Below are 6000 nucleotides of genomic sequence, written 5' to 3'. Positions count from 1 at the left end.
TCACCCTGAGGTATTTTTTTCTAAGGTGAATGGAGCTTGTTTCATGTTGGCTTACTTCTAGTGCGAAGATCCTATGGGAATTTACCGTGACAAGCATCACTTCCTTCCAAATGCTTTCAACATACTAGTCCCCTGATAGAAGATCTCTGACTGCAAACCCAAGGGATAGTTCAAACTCAATCTGCAATAGCCTCGTGATCTTTGTACGATCACACTAACCCTGACCGACATATGTGTCTAGAACCTAATTCTTCCTGAAGATCTCGCGATTTCTATGTCTTATTTACGCCGCCAAATCCTGCCATCATATATATGATATGGGTGAGATCTTCCAATTTGAGTTTGCCCCTATGCTTTAGTAGATGGGATCCCTGATTATCAGTCAAGAATTTGACAAGTGATTGGACGTCTAGTAGCACAGATACATTTCGTGGTGCTGAAGGCGACGGAGATAGCTCCGTTGCAAATCGAGGAGGCAAGTAAGCGGTAGGATAACTAAAGACTAACATGTGTAGTTGAGCTTCGGAAATGCCGATGAGTATCTCGGTATAATATTGTTCTTCGGAAATACTAGCAATTCGATTGGCAAGAACGGCGAAGATAGACAGCGCGGGATGAAATGGTGTAGATTAGCGGCCCACAAGTCAAAAGGAAACAAAGAATTTCCAGCAGTCTGGGTCAGAACCGCGACCGCATTTTAAATCTCCTAGTTCTGTATTTCTATTCATTAATTTTCACCGTGTGCTGTACTGAAGTTATGCAACTATATCCCCTAATGAGATCAAGTCACTTCCAAACCTTAATTTTCTAGCACAATTCACTAGAGAAATCCAGGTATTGGTATGCGTATCATATGCAGAAAAGGTTGTACAAGATACAGCATAGACTCGGAGACTCGGGAATCGGATCATTTTCTCTAGTATTGTACGCTATGAAACATCGATGTACGGTATGTATGTACAGTGAGTGGATCCCTTCGGGTATGTTGTGATGCGGTATTGTGGTCGAGTGTTACGGGAAGCATAGGTGGTTAAAGAATACTGGACTGGGGCCGGAACACAAGACTGGGAGGTTGGGGTACACAAAAACTCGGGATGTATAAAAATCTCTTCACTTGTTCACTTCTATTGTCTTGTATTAGCTGGAGCAGGGCCGAGACAGGAAGGATACCCCTTGGGGATTGCGTATAACGAAATGAACTCACTCGGAATTGGTGTCTAGATTGAGCCGTTTTTACTTGAGATTCTAGATAGGTGAGGAATATTGAAGAAGGGTTCAGAACGAGGAAATTGTGAATATCGTCAGGTGCAGCGCACATGAGGAACCTTGGACGTGAAGACTGGTGGATTGAAGCTGTCACGGTACTTGTTCGCAATTCTGTGTGACTGGATGAGTGTTTTTCATGTAGGTATGCATGCATGCTGCAATGCATATGCAAATGTAGAGCTACGTTTATGGTAATATCTACGGGTAACGGGTCTTTGCGCAGTGGTCTTGTGGCACTTTTGTTGTGTTCTACTGGTTTATGCTATGAATACTATGGTTATTAAAGTGGCGTTTTGGTTTCAGGTTTATCAGCTAGTGCTTTCTTTCTTTCATCACCTCATGTTCATCGAGGCGCCAGTCGCTTTTAATCAAGTTTGCAGTTCATCTCAATGTAGAAATAGATTGAATTGCCTGTGTATACGGGGAAAGTTCCAATAATGGGCATGGGCTCCCGTTTTTTTGTCAGTTCAAAAAAATGTACTTATGTCGTACATGGAATATTACCTCCTACTATGTCGGGCCACATCGGCCATCATAAATCGAGAAGTCTCGGTCACGGTCTCAGTTCATTATTCATCAAGACAACATGAGAATAGGGATAATCATGTCGATGATGATGGAGACTCCAATCATGTCTAACATCAGAATGTCTTTCTTCAATACTGACAGTATTACTTGTGATTTTGTGCGGGTACCCATGAAATCAAGGGCAAGGTCTCAGCTTGTCAGCGATGATGTGGATAGATGCAAAACCCTTCGATTTGATGGGCAATTGCGAGACCTCGAGGAATTCCAAGATCTTCTAGGGTTGATTATCGCGATGGAGATGACGCTTAGCCATCCGTATGGTCAACTTCGTTGGCAAGTTCGAGTAGTGTATCTAAGTGGAGGTTGGGGGAGTGGATCCAGACCGGGTTCACAGTAGTTGCATAGCGCGCCCCCACTCTTAGATGACGAGATGATTAGCCCGGACTCATCATTTGTGGAGCTCTACTGCAATTGGAAAAACACATCGGGCCATCATCAACCCAAAATCCTGAAATGGCCGTTGTACGAAGTTATTGTGAAAATGATAACACAAATTCGGATCTGCCAAGAATGTTGCAAGGATGTAATCATCTTTCAATTTCAAAGTCTGTGCATCGATAGGGTCGTAGATAGTTACTAGAAGTTTCGCGCCAGTGAGTAGTTGCGGCACCGGGAAGATCATCGCTAGCTGCAACTTCGAAATTACTTGGCTGGGCGCGGACGGGCACTAAAGTAGAATCGGCGAGATGCCATGCTAATGGATGTGGGGATGAATGTGACCTTGTTTAGCTCAAGTCTGAGCGTATTGTTGGTCAATTAGCAAGTGAATTAGTGAGATGAGATGGAATGCCAGCGATGAGTTGTCGAATAATATTGAGTCATGATGTATTCGTGGTCGTGTCGATTGGGAGATAGGTTAGGATAAGCTTGGCATCTTGTTAAGGGGGTCTTTACTTTCCAGTTAGTAGAAAACTATAAGGCCCTTGAATTAGCATCCGGCTAGGTAAACTGTCAGTGTGTGTCTATGTGAGACGGGAATAAGCCGGAGAAGTGTCGAGTGTAAGTTCTCTAGTGGGACAAAGTATTGAATTGTTAAGGGTAATGATGTAGAAATAAGAAATACATTAGAGTTTGAAGCTTAGACGCATCTGTGAAGGACGGTGAGTAGAGGAGATCGTGAGCGGCAAAAATGATCCCCACCTAGGGAAGGTCCATGGAAAGAATCATTAGAGAGTAGAACGATTCCGCAGGTATTTAGGCTAGCATTTCTGTCTCGGAAGTAGATCTTATTTGCCCAAGCTAATTTATGTACTATGTAATTAATTATGTGTAGCCTTTCAATGCTATTGATGACTATCATGTTAAATTGCCCTTCGCTCTTGAAGCTAGAGCCTTCCACGGCTGCCGGTAATTCTATCCGAGCAAGGAGTTAGCAGCGCCCGATGCCACAGCATTTTTGATCGAATTCCAAGACAACGGTAAAGGTAGTCTGAATAGGCAGAAGTTACAGTTTCAAGGGTATCTCAAAAAGTCCCCCCCTTGACTATCTTGATATCACGACGTTAGGAGCGGAAATCTGTGTTGCTGAAGATAGATGCCGGCACCTTCCTCACTTTCTCACTGAAGTCGTGATATCACTCAATCCTCCGAGGAAATAGTTCTTGTGACTGGCGGGCATACGTATACCAGGGCGTTGAGTTGACGTAGCCTGGTGGAAGCCTAAAGCAGAAAGGGGTGTGATGCGTAGGCGAGAACAACACTTTCGGAGGTACATTGCGTTGCGATGAATTTTGTACACAATACTCAGCAACACGCTCAATAACTCCAGTGTTCAAGGTTAAGTGACTCAAAATTATAGACGGTCACAAGTGTGAATCATTAGAGTATTGAAGTAAAAATTGTTATGATCATGAGGCTGTCTTGTGAGAGCTTCATGCTGGCTTGTAAGGTTGAGTTTGGAAACACATGTGCCTTAGGAATCGAGATCAAACATACTCGGGGCCTAATAATCTGGTCGCAGGCTAATATGGTGTTTGCCTCGTAAGTACGCCTCGGCGACTAACTATTGTTGGTGAATTACCCAAAAGGGACGCTTTTTCAAGAGCAGTTTATTGGAATCCATAGCTATGCCTTATATAGGCATCTTGGAAGCCCAAAGAAGATGCTACTCAGAAGAGATTAGACAACTCAAAACATCTTCTTGTATCGTAGGACTGATAGTACGAAAAATCCGCCGTGAAATTGAGAAGAGATTTCGCAAGACTATTTTTCTAGCTACCAAGATAAGAAGCAAACAGCAGAGGAATTGAGCGCAGTGTCCAAGCCTTTTGATACTGTATTAGCTATTCTGGACATTTACGCATTCAATTTCAGGGTAGTAATAAAATAGATGCGGTTCAGACTTGATCTAGGAGCACCTAGAAATAAATTAAAATACCACGGCTTGCTATCTTTGTCAGCGCCATCCCCGTTTTCGAGTTTTACTACACTATTCAAATGTATTGACCTGGAATCAAGATCTCCTACTGCTACCTTTCAGCTTCTTTGGGTGTCGATGGATACCAGCTCTACGGTTTGGTAGGATCATGAAAGTTTGAAACTGCCTGCGCCACCATCAAAATCCTCGCCCCACCATGTATTGATGTTAAAGAAAGAGCTCGGGGCCCAACATAACAGTTTTGCTTCGATGGGAATGGAAGTGTACGATGGGATTAGACGTAATTAGATAAGCTTAGCCAACATGTGTAGTATGCTGTAGCTGCTGGCTCAATGAGGTGTATGCTCAGGTTGTATGGGGCGGAGTTGATATTATGCATGAATCCTTATGTGGCGGTGCGGCGTGGCACTTATGCGAAAATGTATCTTAAAGGATCTAAAATATCTGACGTAGGATGATAATGAAAACCATTCTCAAACAAATCAATAGGATCTGAGGGAAACAAACAACTATACAAAAATTGGTGATGGTGGTCAAAAGCTTCTTCATACCCTTGATCGCTTAATCAGGGGATTTGACTACAGGGATCACTTGAAAGATGATTATTACTCTGGACGCCATGTAATGGAAGATGAATTATTGACAAGTGTTTGTAAATCCATAAATACGTTGCTTACTTCATGCCAATGACCGAGAAATCTCCCAAACAGGACAGAATCTTTAATTGAAGCTGTCTGTTAATGAGCTATAGTGATTACGAAAATGCCACTCCCGTGCTTACCTTTTTAGGTACAGTCTTCCAATTGCTTCAAACGCGTATCAGATTATATTCCCATCTGCAAATATCTGCCCGGTCGTCGTGGTCCTAGAAAATTGCCAACGAGGACATTGCGGACCATAGATGTCTTGTGCAGCTGAACGGGCTGAGGCTCGATGGCATTGAATTTCTCATTGTTGGATACTGCGTTGGCATGACTGTATCCGACCCGCCATAATATTTCAAAACGGGCCGGAATTTGACCGGCTAATGATTGAAATGATGAGTCCCCAACTGGTGGTGGCTATTGTGAACCTTGGTGTGGGATAGCGGCGATGATTGTACGGTAGCTTTTGTCTGTTCCATATTTCGCCCACGCTTCTTCAATGGCGTAGCTAGGTTGGTGCACTGCAGAATCTCTCAATCGCCGTTATTCATCGCCGGATCATTGCAACATGGTAGTTCAAAGTTTGCGTCTTCGAGAGATAAGTGGAGATGAGGACAATAATTGGCAGGTCTTAAAGACAAAATTTTGCATGTCTACTTACACAGCGTTCAGCCTACTAAATCACGTGTGCTTATTTGAATCAGTATGGAGGATTCAAGAAGCTGAGAATCCCTTTGTACGATGTAAAGGGGGTGAGAAATGTTCCTTTTCTCTATAACTGATTAGGGTTATGAAGAAACTATTCACTATCAGACCATTCTCTTCAATTACTTTTGGACTACCTACTGTCAAGTCAATAATCATAACTTTATTTCGAATAAGATAGATGATTCCAATTCAATTGTTTAGACTGTATACCGTCAATCATATACTATTCATGTGATCGTAAGATTACATTCATTGGCTCTATCTAGTTAAATTGTGTCTAAGTGACAGTCATGACTTGACGGTGATATCAACTTTACATCTCTATAACAGATCAGTGGTCGTCGACTAGGTATAATCGGCCAATATACAATTAAGTAGAAAGGCCGTCAAGTTGAGAATCTGATTGTCATCCCCTTG

Source organism: Botrytis deweyae (genome assembly GCF_014898535.1).
Source record: "Botrytis deweyae strain B1 chromosome Unknown BDEW_022, whole genome shotgun sequence".
Lineage (NCBI taxonomy): Eukaryota > Fungi > Ascomycota > Leotiomycetes > Helotiales > Sclerotiniaceae > Botrytis > Botrytis deweyae.
The sequence above is the reverse complement of the archived record's forward strand: the minus strand, read 5'-3'. Positions refer to the sequence as shown.